Source organism: Cetorhinus maximus, chromosome 1, assembly GCF_964194155.1.
Source record: "Cetorhinus maximus chromosome 1, sCetMax3.hap1.1, whole genome shotgun sequence".
NCBI classification, from domain to species: Eukaryota; Metazoa; Chordata; class Chondrichthyes; order Lamniformes; family Cetorhinidae; genus Cetorhinus; species Cetorhinus maximus.
The window spans coordinates 74,553,892-74,572,310 of record NC_135879.1 but is presented as its reverse complement, the minus strand read 5'-3'; positions in this window follow the sequence as shown (position 1 = coordinate 74,572,310).

The following is an 18,419-nucleotide window of genomic DNA, read 5'->3' as shown; positions in this document are numbered from 1 at the left end:
TGTAATATTTGCTCTCATACTTGATTTATGACCGGGTTCCAACTTGTCCAGCCTCTGATCTGTCGAGCACATATTGGTGAGGAATCTAAGAAATTTACAGTAAAACAAGTTCCTGTGGAGCTGAGACATGCTCATCATTTTCTTGTAAAGGTAAATGACTAAGGGCATCGGCGTCTGCAATTTGATTGCCAGGCCTATGTACGAAAGTGTATTTGTATGCTGCCAGAATTAAAGCCCATTGTTGTATTCTTGCTGAGGGTATGGGTGGTATAGCCTTGTCCTCACTAAACAATCCTATCAATGGTTTGTGGCCTGAAATGATTGTAAAATGGCAGCAGTGTACTTACGTACGTGAAATTTCTCGACACCAAAGATGATGGACAAGGCTTATTTTTCTATCCGCGAGTATCCCTTTTCCGCTGTGGTGACCGTTCTTGATACGTAACCTATTGGCCTTTCTGTGCTGTCATCCATCCGACGAGAGAGCACTGCTCCCACTCCGTAGGGAGATGCGTCACATGTCAACACCAGTTCTTTCATCTGGTCATTATGCACTAATAGATTGGACGAGTGCAACAATTGTTTCACCTTTATGAAAGCTTCTTTCTGGGGTGCTTCCCAAGCCTCACATTGATCCTTTTTGAGTAGAGAATGCAGGGGGGGCCAGCACTGTAGAGAAATTGGGTAAGAACCGCACATAATAGTTAATCATTCCCCTAGGAATGATTTGAACTCTGAGACGCTCTTTGGTGCAGGTGCCTCTCTTATGGCTCTCACTTTCTCCTCAACCAGGTGGAGGCCCTGTGAATCTACTGTGAAACCCAAATAGATTACCTCCCCCACTTGGAACGTGCACTTTTCTTTCTAGCGCAAACTTTAACCTTGGCCTTCTTTTTGACTTCACTATTGGCCAGACTTCTCTCAGGTGCAAGCTCAACCTGTCTGAGCTCAGTGGCTGAGTTTCCCAAAATTTCATCATCTGTCTGCCTCTTGGGAAATTATGCAACTTTTGCTTCCAAAGCCTCTTTGGTTTCATTTAGCTGATTCTTCAGCTCTTCTGTCCCTTTTGTACTTGTTTGCTGCTTCCTGGAAAATTGAGCATTGGTGTATCTTCTCTGCCAACTCATTCTTCAGTTTGTTCAGAGAGGTGCTGAATTCTTTTTGTTTCTCTTCGCACTTTTTCAGAGGTACAAACTTTGACCTGAAGGAACCTTGTAGTGTGTGAAGATCTTTCAGCAGGTTTTCTTTTTCCATTTGAAGGTTGCTCACTTCGTCCTGTCATCAGGCAGGTTCTCTTCGTGTTCCTTTTGCTGTTCTTCCAGGTTTTGGCTTAAGACAGCCTGCAATCCTTCAGGTTGCTGAGTCCTTACACACTCCTTTTACAAAACAGGAACGCTTCCAACTTCCTTTTGGAATCCCAGTGGCCAATCAAGGTTGATTTCCCTTAGCCAATTTCGCCCCACAAGGCTTGGTCCTCTGCCTCTCAATACCAGCACTGGTAGCTTTGCCAATTGGCTTCCATAATGGACAGTTATTCTGCTTATGCCTTTTACTTGAATGTCTTCACCTGTATATGTTTTGAGCTTGGCGACTGTTTCTTCTAAACTTAAATGATGTTCAACATTATTCAAATATCTGAAGGTATGTTCCCCAATTACAGTAGTGGAAGCTCCCGTGTCCACTTCCGTTCTAACAGGTTTGTCATTTACTTTCACTGTGACAAATATTGGTTCTGCCTTTCCAACTTTCAGATTAAACAATGAGTAAATGTCTGAATTTGTTGTTTCAGGCCCTTCTACATTGCAGATTTCATTGGGCTTCTTCTTTTGTTTACAAACCTGCTTGAATCTTTCTTTGCATTGCCTCATTATATGTCCATTTCTATGACAATAGTAGCATTCAATTTTTTTGAACTGCCAATTGCTAAAAGACTGGTTGTTTCCACCTCTATTAAAATTATTCTTTGACCTTGCTGCTAAGTTATTTTTCTTTATTCTTCGGCAAATGGGGGCTGTTTCCCACTTCTCGGTGGTGTCTCACTATTTTGCGCCTCTTTCAGCTGAGGTTTCCCGTCCAGTCTGGAGGACAGTGCATTTTGCGTACCTTGTATTGCTTTTGAATCTCTTACAGTGCTTTCCATGGCCAACACTATCTCTAGCGTCGTCTTGAAATCCAGATTCACTTCAGACAATAATCTTTTCTGAATAGAGTCCTTTTTCACACCACACACTAAATGATCTCTGAGCATGTTGTTGAGAGTTGTACCGAATGCACAATGTTCTGTTAGCTGCTTCAAATTTGCCACATAGCATTCAATTGTCTCACCTGGGGCTCTATTTTGTGGATTAAACCTGTACATCTATATCGTGACTGAGGGCTTGCGTTGAAAGTGACCCTTCATGAGGTCTACCAATTCATCAAAATTCTTTGAATCTGGGGCACTGGTTGCCATCAAACTTCAAAGCAAACCATAGGTTTTGCTCCCACAAGTACTCAAAAGGTTTGCTCACCTCTTCTCTTCCCCCCTAATCTTGTTCACTTGAGAAAAGAACATGAGGCATTTTATGTATTGAGACCAATTGCCTGTGGCAGGTTCAAAAGGATCAATTCTCCCAAATTGTGGCATTTTGAGTGGGGATAACTTCTTCAACTCTAATGGAGCTTGCTACTTACAATTGTTGGGTGAGGTACAGCGCTGATTTCTTTTTAACTTGATTTCTTCTGTTCAATCCTGTTTTATTCACATTGCCAGTTTATTGTAGGGTAGCCAAATTGTACGATTAATCTGCAGACACTTATTGGGTGGAAACTTTAAGTTTATTTACAATATTCTCAGCAGCAACTACACATGTGCTTTCAACTCCAACTCTATCTCTACACTGACTGCTGAGGTGGCCTGTGCTATTCTCCTATTGGTTACTACAGATCATGTGATCTTGCCTAACAAGCATTATTCTTAAAGGTACATTTCTCACTAGATAAATTCATAATTACTACAATGGGCGTACTAAGGACCTGTCTTGGTTAAGTGTGAAGGCCCTTTAACGCTCCCCGGAGAGTGCTGGCCGCCACTTGGATGGCAAGAGGTTAGTGCGCTGCATGGCTGCCCGAAACCCCACCACCTCCACCCCACTCCACCCGACCGATTGGCGGCAGCTTTGCCCATTGGACTGCATGCTGTGCTCTCAGCTCAGGTGCAGGCATTCTCCTAACCTACTCTGCAAGGCTGCACTGTTAGCTTGGACCATGGGGGAGACTGCTCCAAACCAGGATGCAGACATTGCAAGGGGCTGTGAGTTCCTCCACCAGTGACTGCTCCACGGCCAGCTTTAGCAAGGAGATTGTACAATGTGTGCAGTCGTCCAATTGTTCTGCAGTCCACTAAAATGCTCATGACTTTTCAATCTGTGCCAGGGTTGGGGCGGGGTGTTTGGGGAGGTGGGGGATGTGGGGTGTGAAAAGCTTTGGAGCATTTGGTGGCACTTTGATGTCTCTATATTGCTTGAATGGCAGATAAACTAGAGGCCCGACTCGAATCATATCAATGTGACTGCGCTTGAACTAACTGAGTTGCATAGGAATGGTCACTTTATACAGGTTTCCCTAATTTGTGGCCACTTCCCTCGCCCATCCTACCCCCCCACCCCGAATGCTTGAACACTATATTCAACATCTGGGCTACCCTACCCCTCAGCCCCCACCCCACCCCTCCTCTCCACAGGTTGCCTCAATGGCTGGGCTGCCCTTAACCACAACGCCTCTCAAGCTTGAAGTCCAACATGTGACCCTGGTGAGCGCTGCACACTGTTACTGTGTACTCACCTCTGAGTTCCCCTCAAAGTACAGCCCGCCAAGTGCACGCCTTTTATGCACTGTTATGTGCTGCTTTCCTGCCGATGTGGACGGACGATCTAGCGAGGGAGCAGGGGAGAGATTCTGGTGGGCTGGCCTGATAATTATATGCTGATGTATTACAATGAGGTTCCCAACCTCCGATGGCCGCCATTGACGGGCTGAGCCGACGATTGCAAACTGGTTTCACGCCGTGGTGAAACCAATCATGCCATATTGTCTGCTCACCACCGATCATGCGGGCATGGAAAATTCCGCCCCTTGGCTTGGATTCTCCTGTGTGTTCCCACCCAAAATCAGATGTGATAATGACAGAAATGCTTGGAGGTCAGGCCTACCACATCCTCACAGCGCTGACCAAATTTCTCTCCCCCTTCCTCCATCCATGTGCAAGCTGATAGTAGGCCTTGGGAATGGTAGTAAATGTCTTTTATTTCCCAATATAGGGGCTGAAAGAGATTTGGGACTAATCGTGGACTCGACCCTGACCACATCCAATCAGGGCGCACCAGCAATTAACAAAACAAACAAAATGTTGAGCTGCATTACTAAGTCAGTAGAAGAAAAGAATGAGGCCTTTATATGGAAGCTAGGGAGTGCATTGGTCGGTCTACATATTTAACATTGCATTCAGTTCTAGTAACACAAGGAGAACATCCAAGTGTAACAAAAATGTGATTTTGTTTTGTCCAGTTTTGATTTAATGGCTGTTCCTAATTTAAATCCAGTCATAAACTGATTGTAGTTTTCATTCCTGTGCCAATTTATTAAAATATAAATACAATTTTCTAAATCTTGTCAGATAGTTACTGCAGAATGGAATAATACAAATTTAAGCAATATCCTGATTTGACTGTTTAACTGACAGTTCCTTTTTCAAGTTGATATTCAAAAGGAAGCTTTATTAAGTCTCTTCCGGGCTATAAACATTAAGACTGAAATTCCACAGACTGTGATTCTTCCAGTAGCAGTCTGCCAGAATTGGACACAATAGTGCCCTTCAACATTGACCCCTTTGAGTGTGTGAGGGTCAGTTGAAGGACATCCCTCTTGCTTAGGGCAGATGGGCCCAACAGCTACTTATAATCCACCTGATCCATGTGTCTGGAAGGTGGAAAAGCTGCCCACCCATAGGGAGTGATTGCCTGAGATCCTTGTGACCTGTCATCATTCCAATCTTCCAGCAAGGAGGCCAATCCGAGATATTTTTGTGTATCTGTTCTCCTGAAAGAATCCTGGTCACTTGCCAGGCCTATAACCCATAGGGAGCCCCTGTACTTTCCTGCGTTGGCTGTATGCCTCACCTTTCTTGGCGGGTCTCCGCCCAGCGTTAGGAGTAGGAACTTCTGTTTAGGGAGTTCCCACCCCCAGTCGTACCTCAGTCTGTCATTTGGACAAACTTTATTCCCCTGCAAGTCAAATTGGAAAAGGGCAGAAAACTAGTGTAATAGGATGTCCCCCATTTCCTTGGGGCTTCTGGTTGTCTCCTGCCAAAGATATAGCAGAAGACTGGTAGAAGTTACAATTAATTTCTGCGCCCAATTTTGTCTGCATGGGGAGGGGTTGAAGCATGGGGGCTGGAAGTGTCAGGCTGGTCTGTTTGGGAATCTTAGAGAAGGAACCAGTCAGTTTGAAACTTCTGAAAGGAGAACATGTTGGCTTGAAACTCCAGAAAAGAATTTAGACTCATTTAATCCGATATTTAGGGAGAGGCATAAATGGTACAGGGATGCGTGTCAACAGTCTGGAAATGCTGGACACATGGGGGTTCTGCTGAATTTAATGACAGGATCTCATTAGAACACTATTGTTCCATTTCCCACCCAGCAAGCAGCCATGTTAACAGGCTGGTGCACTGCCGAGCAGAAAAGATTGTGCTATGCCAAGGATGGTGCCCGCAATCACAAATTTCATAAATCCTAGTGTGGGGATGGAGGGAGAGGTCGCAGTGGAAGGAACGAGATAGCAGAAGGAGATTGCTGGGGAAGAGGTCACTGCAGGGGGTGTAAAACTTGAGCAGGGGGATCACAGGTCAGAGATGTTAAGGAGATTGTGGGGCGGGAGAGCATGGGGAGAGATCACGGGATAAAGATCATGGCGGGAGAGCTCGTGGGGAAAGAGGGAGAGATCACAGGGGATGGAGAGATCATTGTAGGTTTGCTTGAGGTGTCAGATGGGGTTGAGCTCCTCCTGGCCCACAAGCAATGCCAGAAAATCAGCTACCGCCCCTGCCTTCCTTTTGATCCTGGGTTCTCCCTAGCCTTGGGAAATGTGGCCCACAAATAATATATTTAAATGGTTGTCAAATCTAAGGAACACAGGCTCATTAGCATATTAAAATTGTCTGCCCCCAAACCAACTGCAGTTAAACTGGAAGATTGAAGTTGGGTTTTGGATTTTTAACAATTTAACACCCACTCGACCCACTTGTCATGCGCAGGTTAAAACTTCCAGCGTGTTGCAGCTGAGAAAAAGAAGTTGTACATCTGACCATATTGTGCTTGCCTGGAAAATCCCGAGACTGGAAACAGAAAAGTTGTAATGTGTTTAATTCTCAAATGCTGATGCTTATTAATTCTATTTCCTACCCGGCAGCCAGCCAGATCAAAAGGCTGACCAGCTACCAAGCAGGAAAGCCTGCAATAGAAAGCAGCAGCTGGGGTCGACTGCGGACTGTCCTAAGCAATTGAGACGATCAGTTGTCGGTGGCGGGTGGGAGTTCAGAGGGGGGTACTTCAAAAAACACAAAATTATAAAACGGAAAATCCCTGCATGTGCTTAATTGTTCATCTCCTCTCATGAACACTGTATATAAATGGGGAGGGGGAGCTTGAGGTCATTATTGCTTACGGCCACACAGAACCATTGTATCACACAGAAGCTGTCATCCAGCAGTTGTAACTCTCACACCAATGTTACATTTTACTACAAATTGGATTGCTGAAATAGTGCAAGACAAAATTAGTAACAAATATATTACTGTATTTGCATGATATTACTTTGTGCATTGCTGAATAAAGATTTTAACCAGTTTAAGTAATATTGTAAATTATCATTCATCATTCACCTCATACCACACAATATGATTTAAACTGTTTTAATAGTAACCCTGCTTCTCTGCACCTCTATACATGCACAAGGAACAAACTTTTTTTTTTAAAGTTGTCAATGATCCTTCTCACATTATAAAGTAAAGTTCTTTGACAGGAACATTTTGTATAGTTTTATGTTATGACTCATTTGGCCATTAGAAACTTACATGGAATAGTATTACCCTTAATGCCTATTGAAATGGTAATAAAATACTTTCCTTCTATCTTAATGTCTTTAAAGATGGTGTTACACTTAAACACCCATAACTTGCCAGGGGGCACTCAAAGAGCTGACTTTTTGAAGACGATATTTTATCCTAGGTTTTTTGACATACCAAGTAGACTTGTTTCTGTAATGTCTGCCAGATGCTAAAAGTGCTGACTTTAAGTAAGAACAGCATGGCTAAATCTTGTCAGCATCCTTTTGGTGCGACTCGGGAAACTGAATACACAAGAGAAGGCCACGTTTCATGAGGAAGGAAGGAATGAAAACTGACTAATTATGAATTTTGTTGTCTGTACTTGAAAAGACCTTTGTGTGGAAATCTGCCATTTCGTGCTTGGGCTGTCAACAGTAATTTGACTAAGAATATCCCTGCGCATGACCTCCTTTTTCAGAATCCTAAGCGACATTGTGCAGCCTCCCAAAAGCAACTGCTTAAGCATCTTCATCAGCCTTTATACTGCATTTGCTGCACATTTAAGCAGATTTCTGGTTTGATAGACATGATGATTGATTGCTCAGTGTATCAAAAACCTTTTTAAAGGCAAGGAGAGTTTTCATCTTTTGTGTAACTACTGTCTCCTCCAATCTTCACCCCCACCCCCAACACACACTTCAGAACAGCTTTGTGGTGAATGGTCAATTGTTACCAAATTCTAATTGGTTCTGGGTCAGTCTCTTTGAAATGCTTGCTGTGCTCTGCTAAACTTTCCAATTAATCCATGACAATTAACATCCCACAAAACCTAGGTGCTTGTCAGAAACACTTTAAAGGACAGTGACTTAAAACAAGCAATTTTACCCTTTATCAAATGCCATATAAAATAATTTGACAAAATCACAGGAACTGCTATAGCTGTGTTTTATATTTGTGTGTCAGTGTTCTGAAATTTAAAATGATCTGTGCTTCTTTAGCTACAAAACTCTTATCATGTCTGTCATCAATTCTGTCAAGGAAGTGACCCTGCCAAGTAGAATGCTGCCCTCTCCAAATATGCCCTTTATAAGCAAACTCTGTTGTCTGTCATACATCAACAATTTAGGAACAAGATAATAATCAATAAATTAAAATACAAACAAGGATTCATATCAAAATTATTTTCCCTCAATCTCAAAGAAAACTCAACAATGGCGGGACTAAATTAATTGCTTCTGCAATCTTGGAAAGAATTATAGAAGTAACTGTTTAAATAGCAATCATCCTTATGCTGCATTATTGTTTTCTTGATGGAAGAGTCTGCACTGTGCAATCGCTATCCAAAAGACAGTTCACACATTAAAATTGGAAATCATTTAGGAATCATATCACACCATAGGTTTGCATTAAAATTTTATTCACTGTTGGAAGAAATGCAGATTCAATCACATTCCAAAAATACGTACGATTGGAAATTGTTAAAACTTGATGTGCATTATGGTTGTCTTAAAATAATTACTGTTAAATTCCTGATAACTTGTTATAAGCATCTTTCAATTGTAATTCTTAAATATGGCAGGAAAATGGTGAATATTGTTCATACATTGGAATAGATCTTGACCTTAAGCAATAGTGTAATATGGGTGATCGTGAGTTGGTAGCCCATTTTATTTCTCACCCGATTAGAGTAAGATTAGAGAGTTACAGTATTGTTTGGTTATTTGAACAAAACAGTAATTGCGAGTGAAAAGGGGTGTTGTTTTAGCAGAAAGTAGTAATTGATTACTTGTCCATGTTTGATACTGTTCTGCTGATATCCACCCTTCTGAAAATGAACCTACGTTAGTAAGAAATGAAAGAAAAATAAATAAGTTGCTCATAAAGGTCTAATTATGGCTGTTATTGATGGTGTCCTTCAGGGAAGGAAATCTGCCGTCCTTACCTGGTCTGGCCTACATGTGACTCCAGATCCACAGCAATAAGGTTGACTCTTAACTGCCCTCTGAAATGGCCTAGCAAGCCACTCAGTTCTCAAGGGCAATTAGGGATGGGCAATGAATGCTGACCTAGCCAGCGACGCCCACATCCCATGAACGAATATAAAAAGAATTCCACACAGCAGCCTACTGCCAGATAGTCAGATCAGCGGTGGAGTATTTCACTCCTGGTTAGATCTCAAGTCAGTGGCCTTAAAGTAGAAGGAAAGGCTTCTTAGTCAGATTACACTTCTGTGTTAGTAGAAGAAAACTATGAATATATTTTAAATTTACTATTTTTAAAAATTTCATTTATTCACAACTATGGAGAATCAGAAATGTCATCTCCCTTCCTACTAAATCCTCTGGTGATGTCGATCATAGGGATAATTCCAAAGCAGCCATTCCACAGGGGAGAACAAACTTTCAACTCTCCTGAAAGCCATACCAGAGTCACCCAAACTCAGGAAACCATGATGTAAGATCCGTTCATTTGCTCAATGAGTAGCAAGTGATCCTCAGGGTAGTGTCCTGGGCCCAAACATCTCTTCAGCTGCTTCATCAAAAACAATTCCTCCAACATAAGGTCAGAAGTGAGAATACTTGCTGATGATTTTACAGTGTTCGGTCCAATTCATAACTCCTCAAATTCAGCACTGCCGTTGCTAAATCCCCACGATCAACATCCTAGGAGCCACCATTTGACTGTACCAGCCACATAAATGCTGTGGCTATAAGAGCAGATCAGAGGCTTGAAACTGTATGGTATATGACTCAACTCCTGAGTCCCCAAAGCTTTACAATCACCTACAAGGCACAAGTCAGGAATGTGATTAAATACACTTAAATTGCCCAGATGAGTGCAGTTCCAGCAACACACAAGGAGTTTGACACCATCTAGTACAAAGCAGCTTATTTGATTACCACCCCATTCACCATCTTAAACATTGGCTCCTTCCAAAACTCGATGCACCATGGCTGCAGTGCATACCATCCACAAGGTGCGCTACATCAACTTGTCAAGGCTTCTTTGACAGTTCAACAGCACCTCCTAAACCCTCAACCTCTGCCATCTAGAAGAACAGGGGCAGAAGCAGAACACCGCCACCTGGGAGTTTGCCTCCAATTCATGCACCAACCTGAGGTGGACATATATCACCATTCCTTCATTGTCACTGATTCAAAATCCTGGAACACCTTACCCAACAGCGGTGTGGGAGGACCTTCATCAAACAAACCGCAGTGGTTCAAGAAGGCACTCACCATCACACTATCACTGGCAATTCGGGATGGGCAATAAATGCTTGTCTTGCAAATGACACATACATCCTGCGAATGAATAAGAAAGGCATCCACGCTACAGTGTTAAACATTAGAAAAAAGCAAGAGTATTGAGGAGAAATTTTCTCTTGACAGAAGAGTCAGTAAACAGTGGACACAGATTTAAGGTAATAAAAACGAAAAATGCTGTAAAGAGTTAACGATTCGAGTCCGTATGACTCTTCTTCAGAGCTCTGAAGATGAGTTATACAGAGTCAAAACATTAACTCTGTTTCTCTCTCCACAGATGCTGCCAGACCTGCTGAGTTTTTACAGCATTTTTTTCTTTTATTCCAGATTTCCAGCATCCGCAGTATTTTGCTTTTATCTACAGATTTAAAATAATTGGCAAAAGAACCAGAGGCAACATGAGGAAAAATTATTTTACACAGCAACTTATTATGATCTGAAATGCACTGTCTGAAAGAGTGTTGGAAGCAAATTCAGAAACACTTTTAAAAAGGGAATTGGATAAATACTTGAAGAGAAAAATGTTGCAGGGCTATAGGGAAAGAACATTGGAGTAGGAATAATTAGATAGCTCTTTCAAAAGGCTGGATGGTTATGATGTGCTGAAAGGCCTCCATCTGTGTTGTCTCACTCTACCAGCCTAATTTCATGCTTGGGGGTGGGGTGCCTGCCTCCAGCGTAAAATTCAGAGGCAAGCCTATCTTCACTTGACTGGCTTGCTCCACAGTCACTTAACAGCCATCAGGCCTTTAATTGGCTTGAAGTGGGCCTTCAGTGCCCATAGGAAAGGAAGTCCCACCTCCGAGAGCTATCAACCAATCAGATGGCTGGCAGCTTTCTTGTCCCAACAGCACTACTGGGAGTGATGGCCATTGCTGGGCCTGCAGCAGACTTCAGAGATGGCTAATTCTGGGGTCTCGCCACTGCCAGGCTGACAGGCCTACAGCGAAGGGGAGTGATAGGCTGGGATCGATGGGGCAGGGTACAAAGCGGGGGGAATTGAAATTTTCCAAACTTCCCTAGATTCGAGGAAGGTTCCATTAGATTGGAAAATAGCAAATATAACTCCTTTATTCAAAAAGATAGGGAGACAGAAAGCAGGAAACTATAAGCCAGTTAGCCTAACATCTGTCTTGGCAAAATGTTAGAAGCTATTATTAAAGATGTTTCAGCAAGGCACTTAGAAAAATTAAAGGCAATCAGGCAGAGTCAACATGGTTTTGTAAAAGTGAAATCATGTTTAACCAATTTATTGGAGTTCTTTGAAGGAGTCACATGTGCTGTGGATAAAGGGAAACCGGTAGATGTACTGTACTTAGATTTCCAGGAGGCATTTGATAAAGTCCCATATTAAAGGTTATTGCAAAAAATAAAAGCTCATGGTGTAGGGAGTAACACATTGGCATGGATAGAAGATTGGCTAGCTAACAGGAAGCAGAGAGTTGATGTAGGTGGGTCTTTTTCTGGTTGGCAGGATGTGATGGATGGTGTGCCACAGGGATCAGTGCTGGGGCCTCAATTTTTTACAATTCATAAAAATGACTCGGATGAAGGGTCCGAAGGAATGTTTGCTAAATTTGCTGATGACACAAAAATAGGTAGGAAAGTAAATTGTGAAGAGGACATAAGGAGGCTACAAAGTGACATAGATAGGTTAAGTGAGTGGGCAAAGATCTGGCAAAATGGAGTATAATGTGGGCAAATGTGAAATTGTTCATTTTCGCAGGAAGAATTAAAAAGAAGCTTATTATCCAAATGGTAAGAGATTCAGGAGCTCTGGAATTCAGAGGGATCTGGGTGTTCTAATGCATGAATCATAAAAGGTTAGCATGCAGGTACAGCAGGTAATTAAGAAAGCTAATAGAATTATCATTTATTGATAATATTGATAATATAATATGGTTTATTGTGAGGGGAATTTATTACAAAAGTCTGAAGGTTATGTTTCAGTTGTACAGGGCATTAATGAGACCAAATCTGGAATATTGTGTACAGTGCTGGTCTCCTTACTTAAAGAAAGATTTAAATGCGTTAGAAGCAGTTCAGGGAAGGTTTACTAGACTAATACCAGGAATGGGAAGGTTGCCTTATGAGGAAAGGCTGGACAGGTTAGGCTTGTATTGATTGGAATTTAGAAGAGTAAGAAGTGACTTAACTGAAACCTTTAAACTCCTGAGCGGTGTTGACAGGGTGGATGTGCAGAGGATGTTTCCTCTCCTGAGAGAATCTAGAACTAGGCACCACTGTTTAAAAATAAGGGGTGGCTTGTTTAAGACAGAGATGATGAAAAAAATTTTCTCTCAGAGGGTTGTGGGTCTTTGTAACTCTCTTCTTCAAAAGACGGTGGAAGCAGAGGCTTTGAATACTTTTAAGGCAGCTCTAGATAGATTCTTGATTAACAAGGAGCTGAAAGGTTATCAGGCGTAGGCAGGAATGTGGGGTTGAGGTTACATTCATATCAGCCACAATCCTATTGAATGGTGGACTAAGCTCGAGGGGCCGAGTAACCTACTTCTGCTCCTAATTCATATTTTCATTTGAAATATCTTGGGGGTGCCTCCGATGGGCATAGATAGCCGACCAGAAGGCACCCCACCCCCGCCCCCTCACTCCAGCCAGCCACAAGGCTCGTCAGGTTTCACTGGGCGGTCTGGACACTTAACGCCAGCCTCTCTCACCACAAGTAAAATACCTGCAGTGAAGGGAAGCGGCTCTTAAGTGGCCATTAATTGGTCACTAAAGGGCGTCAATTAACCCACAGGCAAGCTGGTCACCCAATGCCTCTCCCGTCATGGGTAAAATACTCATGGGAGATGGGTGGATAAAATCCTGACCTATGATTCTATAAAGACCAAAACAATGATGAACAGTCAAATCAAAAGGAAAAGGGGATGTTTTATTCCCAGTCACACCTGAGTTTAAAAAAGATGAAACATCAAGGGACAGTGCTTATTATTCTCATCATTTCTCCTTACTTCAGAGGGAAACCTTCAATTTGGCATAAATGGTTTACAGTTCTTTTGCCACACTAGACAATAGACTGGCTCCATTGTAAACAGCAGGAGGACTTCAATTCAAAGTAGCTTCAGAATCATTCTACAACCACCCAATCCCAAGAACTTGCTTACATTCCCTCAGAACATCCCAAAGTGATTTACAGCCAGTTAAGTTTTTTTGAAGTCGAGTCACAGTTGTTATGTAGACAAATACAGCAATACAGAGGACCCAATTTGTGCACAGCAAGATGCCACAAATAACAATGAGATAAATGACTGTTAATTTGTTTTGGTGGTGTGAGCTTGGACAACCACATGCTCTTCTTTTGTATGGGATCTGTTAAATCCACCTAAACAGCCAACTGGGTCTTCAATTTAGTGCCTCATCAAATCGTCTCTAACAATGCAGCATTCCCTCAGTAGTGTACTGAAATATCAACTTAGATTAAACGATCAAATCCTATGAGTGGAGATTGAGCCCACAGTTATCTGATTTAGAGGCCAGACAGCTACAATCAGCCAAGCTGAATATAAATTGCACACTATGACTTCCTGCCGTCTGACTTTCACAGGTGTTGTGTTAGGACCATTTGCAAGAGGCCAGAGACCCTGAGGAGATCCAGTGAAAGGATACGTACATAATCATAACAGCTGACTCTGATCATTTCGTCAACTATTTTTACATTGCTTATTGCAAACATGCCTTTTCATGACCGTACGTGCATGGATTTGACACCTGATTAAGTAGGTAGTATTTACTATTGTTATCTAGTGAAATGTAGGGGCCCTAGAACCAAACCTTTGCACCGGTCCCCCACAAGGCTTTCACACCAGTTTGCAGTTTTGTGCCCTACAGTTTTTAATGAATAATTGATGTCATTAAAGCAGTTGAGTAAGGAGAGAGACCCACATGAAATTTTCCATGTTTGCAGAAAAATTAATGTTTCAAACAAATACAAGTTTGTGTTACAATTTCCCTCTATAAAAAGACTCTCCCCAGGTTGTGGAAATAAATGCATAAATCACTCACTTCATTAGGGATGTTGAAATATTCACCTTGTGGAGGGTACAGAACTATTAATAATGTGGAATTCTTGTGAAAGGTTCAGATATGCAACATGGAGGCCCAACCACTCAGAAGACTTCAATGATGTGTCAGTAAAAATAGACTCCTTCAAGTAAAGGATCCTGGCCCATGTGTATGGAGCATCCACTACATTTGGCTCTGAGATGAACAACATGAAAGAAAGGATGCACATTATAAAATAGTATGTGGCACATTTTTGTTTAATTGCATTTGGCTGTAAAAGATGGTTCGGGTATCATACATAGAAGAAAATTGAATGGGAGAGATCATCTGTACAAAATAGACCCCATCTGATTTTTCTTCAATTTAAATGAATGGTTGGAAAAAAAAAGATGGGTTCTGTTGCTGGTGAGCAATCCTTCCATTAAATTTTCCTTCATCAGCAGCATCCACATGATCTTTTACACTGGAGTGCAACAAGAGGAATAACTGTCCCTCTGTGATGCACATCTTGAACAACCTGAATAAGACGCATTTCCAACAGATCCAATTTTTGCCAGCCTGGGGAAGGGGGCGGGATATGAACCACATAGGTAAGAAACCCAAACTCAGCAGGGCCATTTGAACTTAATGCTGAATTCAGACAGACCCCATTTTTGTTGGTCCAAGGACTTTAGTCCATATTATGGGAGTGCTAAATTGATGGAGCAGGCATAAATGTTCTTAAAGGATGGATAAGGTCTGTTTAAGGGTCATGATCTGAAGTTTTTTTTAAATCCCCCGCTCTTTAAGCATGAAAAAAAGAGTTAAGCTGTCAGTGAGAGTTTTAAAAAGCCCTCTGTTGGATTGCTTTGATTGACAGGCCATTTTTTTTATTCTTTCACGGGATGTGGGCTTCGCTGGCTGGGCCAGCATTTATTGCCCATCCCTATTTGCACTTGAGAAGGTGGTGGTGAGCTGCCTTCTTGAACCGCTGCAGTCCATGTGGCATAGGTACACCCACAGTGCTGTTAGGAAGGAAGTTCCAGGATTTTGACCGAGTGACATTGAAAGAACAGCAATATAGTTCCAAGTCAGGATGGTGTATGGTTTGGAGGGAAACTTGCAGTGGTAATGCTCCTATGCATCTGTTGCCCTTGTCCTTCTAGGTGGTAGAGATCATGAGTTTGGAAAGTGCTGTCAAATGAGCCTTGGTGAGTTGCTGCAGTGCATCTTGTAGTTGGTACACACTGCTGCTACTGTGCATCGGTGATAGAGGGAGTGGATATTGAAGGTGGTGGAAGGGGTGCCAATCAAGCAGCTGCCTTGTCCTGAATGGTGCCAAGCTGCTTGAGTGTTGCTGGAGCTGCACTCATCCAGACAAGTGGAGAGTGTTCCATCACACTCCTGACATGTGCCTTGCAGGTGGTGGACAGGTTTTGGGGAGTCAGAAGGTGAGATACTCTCCACAGAATTCCCAGCCTCTCACCTGCTCTTGTAACCACAGTATTTATATGGCTAGTCCAGTTCAGTTTCTGATCAATGGTAACCCCCAGGATGTTGATAGTGGGGAGTTCAATGTTGGTAATGACATTGAATGGCAAGGGGAGATGGTTGGATTCTCTCTTTTTGGAGATGGTCATTGCCTGGCACTTGTGTGGCACAAATGTTACTTGCTACTTGTCAGCCCAAGCCTGGATATTGTCCAGGTCTTGCTGCATTTGAACATGGACTGCTTTAGTATCTGAGGAGTTGTGAATGGCGCTGAACATCGTGCAATCATCAGCAAACATCCCCACTTCTGACCTTATGATGGAAGGAGGGTCACCAATGAAGCAGCTGAAGATCGTTGGGCTGAGGACACTACCCTGCGGAACTCCTGCAGTGATGTCCTGGAGCTGAGATGATCGACCTCCAACAGCCATCTTCCTTTGTGCTAGGTGTGACTCCAACCAGCTGAGAGTTTTCCCCCTGATTCCCATTGACTCCAGTTTTGCTAGGGCCGCTTGATGCCACACTCGGTCAAATGTTGCCTTGATGGCAATCATTCTCACCTCACCTCTTGTTTGGACTAAAGTTATAATGAGGTCAGGAGTTGCATGGCCTTGGTGGAATCAGGGATCAGGTTATTTTTTTTATTCCTCCATGCGATATTGCCCATCCCTAATTGCCTTGAGAACTGAGTGGCTTGCTTGGCCATTTCAGAGGGCATTTAAGAGCTGTGGGTCTGAAGTCACATGTTGAATTTCCTTCCTTAAAGGGCATTACTAAACCAGATGGGTTTTTACAACCATCGAGAATGGTTTCACGGTTAATTCAGATTTTTTTTATTGCTGTGGTGGGATTTGAACCCTGGTCCCCAGAGCATTATCCTGGGTCTTTGGATTACTAGTCCAGTAACAATACCATACACCACTGCCTCTGCACTTAGTGCCACTTGATAGCACTGTCGCCAACACTTTACATCATTTTGCTGATGATCGAGAGTAGAATGATGGGGTGTAATTGGCCGGGTTGGATTTGTCCTGCTTTTTGTAGACAGGACATACCTGGGCAATTTTCCACATTGCCAGGTAGATGCCAGCGTTGTAGCTGTTCTGGAACAGCTTGGCTAAGGAGAAACAGCTCGTTCTGGAACACAAGTCTTCAGTCCCATTGTCAGAATGTTGTCATGGCCCATAGTCTTTACCATATCCAGTGCCTTCAGCTATTTCTTGATATCACATGGAGCGGATTGTATAAGCTGAAGACTGGCATCTGTGATGCCTGGGAACTCCAGAGGGGGCTGAGATGGATCATCCATGCAGCACTTCCGACTGAAGATTGTTGCAAATGCTTGAGCCTTATCTTTTGCACTGATGTACTGGGCTCCCCCATCATTGAGGATAGGGATATTTGTGGAGCCTCCTCCTCCAGTGAGTTGTTTAATTGTCCACCACCATTCACGACTGGATGTGGCAGGACTGCAGAACCTAGATCTGATCCGTTTATTGTGGAATCGCTTAGCTCTGTCTATCGCATGCTGCTTTTGCTGTTTAGCATGCAAGTAGTCCTGTGTGTAGCTTCACCACATTGACACCTCATTTTTAGGTATGTCTGGTGCTGCTCCTGGCATGTCCTCCCTGCACTCTTCATTGAACTAGGGTTGATCCCCTGGCTTGATTGTAATAGTAGATTGGGGGATGTGCAGAGCCATGAGCTACAGATTGTGTTTGAGTATAATCCTGCTGCAGCTGATAGTCCTCAGCGCCTCATGGATGCTCAGTTTTGAGTTGCTAGATCTGTTTGAAATCTATCCCATTTAGCATGGTGATAGTGCCACACAACACAATGGAGGGTTTCCTCAATGTGAAGGTGGGTCTCGTCTCCACGAGGACTGTGAAGTGTTCACTCCTTCCGATATTGTCATGGACAGATGCATCTGCAACTGGTAAATTGGTGAGGACAAGGTCAAGTATGTTTTTTCCTCTTGTTGGTTCACTCACCACTTCCAGCAGAGCCAGTCTAGCAACTATGTCATTTAGGACTCAGCCAGCTCAGTCAGTAGTGGTGTTACTGAGCCACTCTTTGTGATAGACATTGAAGTTCCCCACCCAGAGTACATTCTGTGCCCTTTCCATCCTCAATGCTTCCTCAAAGTGATGTTCAACAATGGAGGAGCACTGATTCATCAGCTGAGAGGTGGTGCGGTACATGGTAATCAGCAGGAGGTTTCCTTGGCTTTGTTTGACCTGATACCATGAGACTTCATGGGATCCAGAGTCGATGTTCAGGACTCCCAGTGCAACTCCATCTCGACTGTATACCGCTGTGCCGCCTCCTCTTCTGGGTCTGTCCTGTCCGTAGGACAGGAACTATCCAGGGATGGTGATGGTGGCATCTGGGACATTGTCTGTTAAATAGGTTTCTGTGAGTATGACTATGTCAGGCTGTTGCTTGACTAGTCTGTGAGACAGCTATCCCAATTTTGGCACAAGCTCCCAAATGCAAATAAGGAAGGACTTTGCAGGGTCAACAGTGCTGGCCATTGTCATTTCCACTATCTAGATCGATGCTGGGTGATCCAT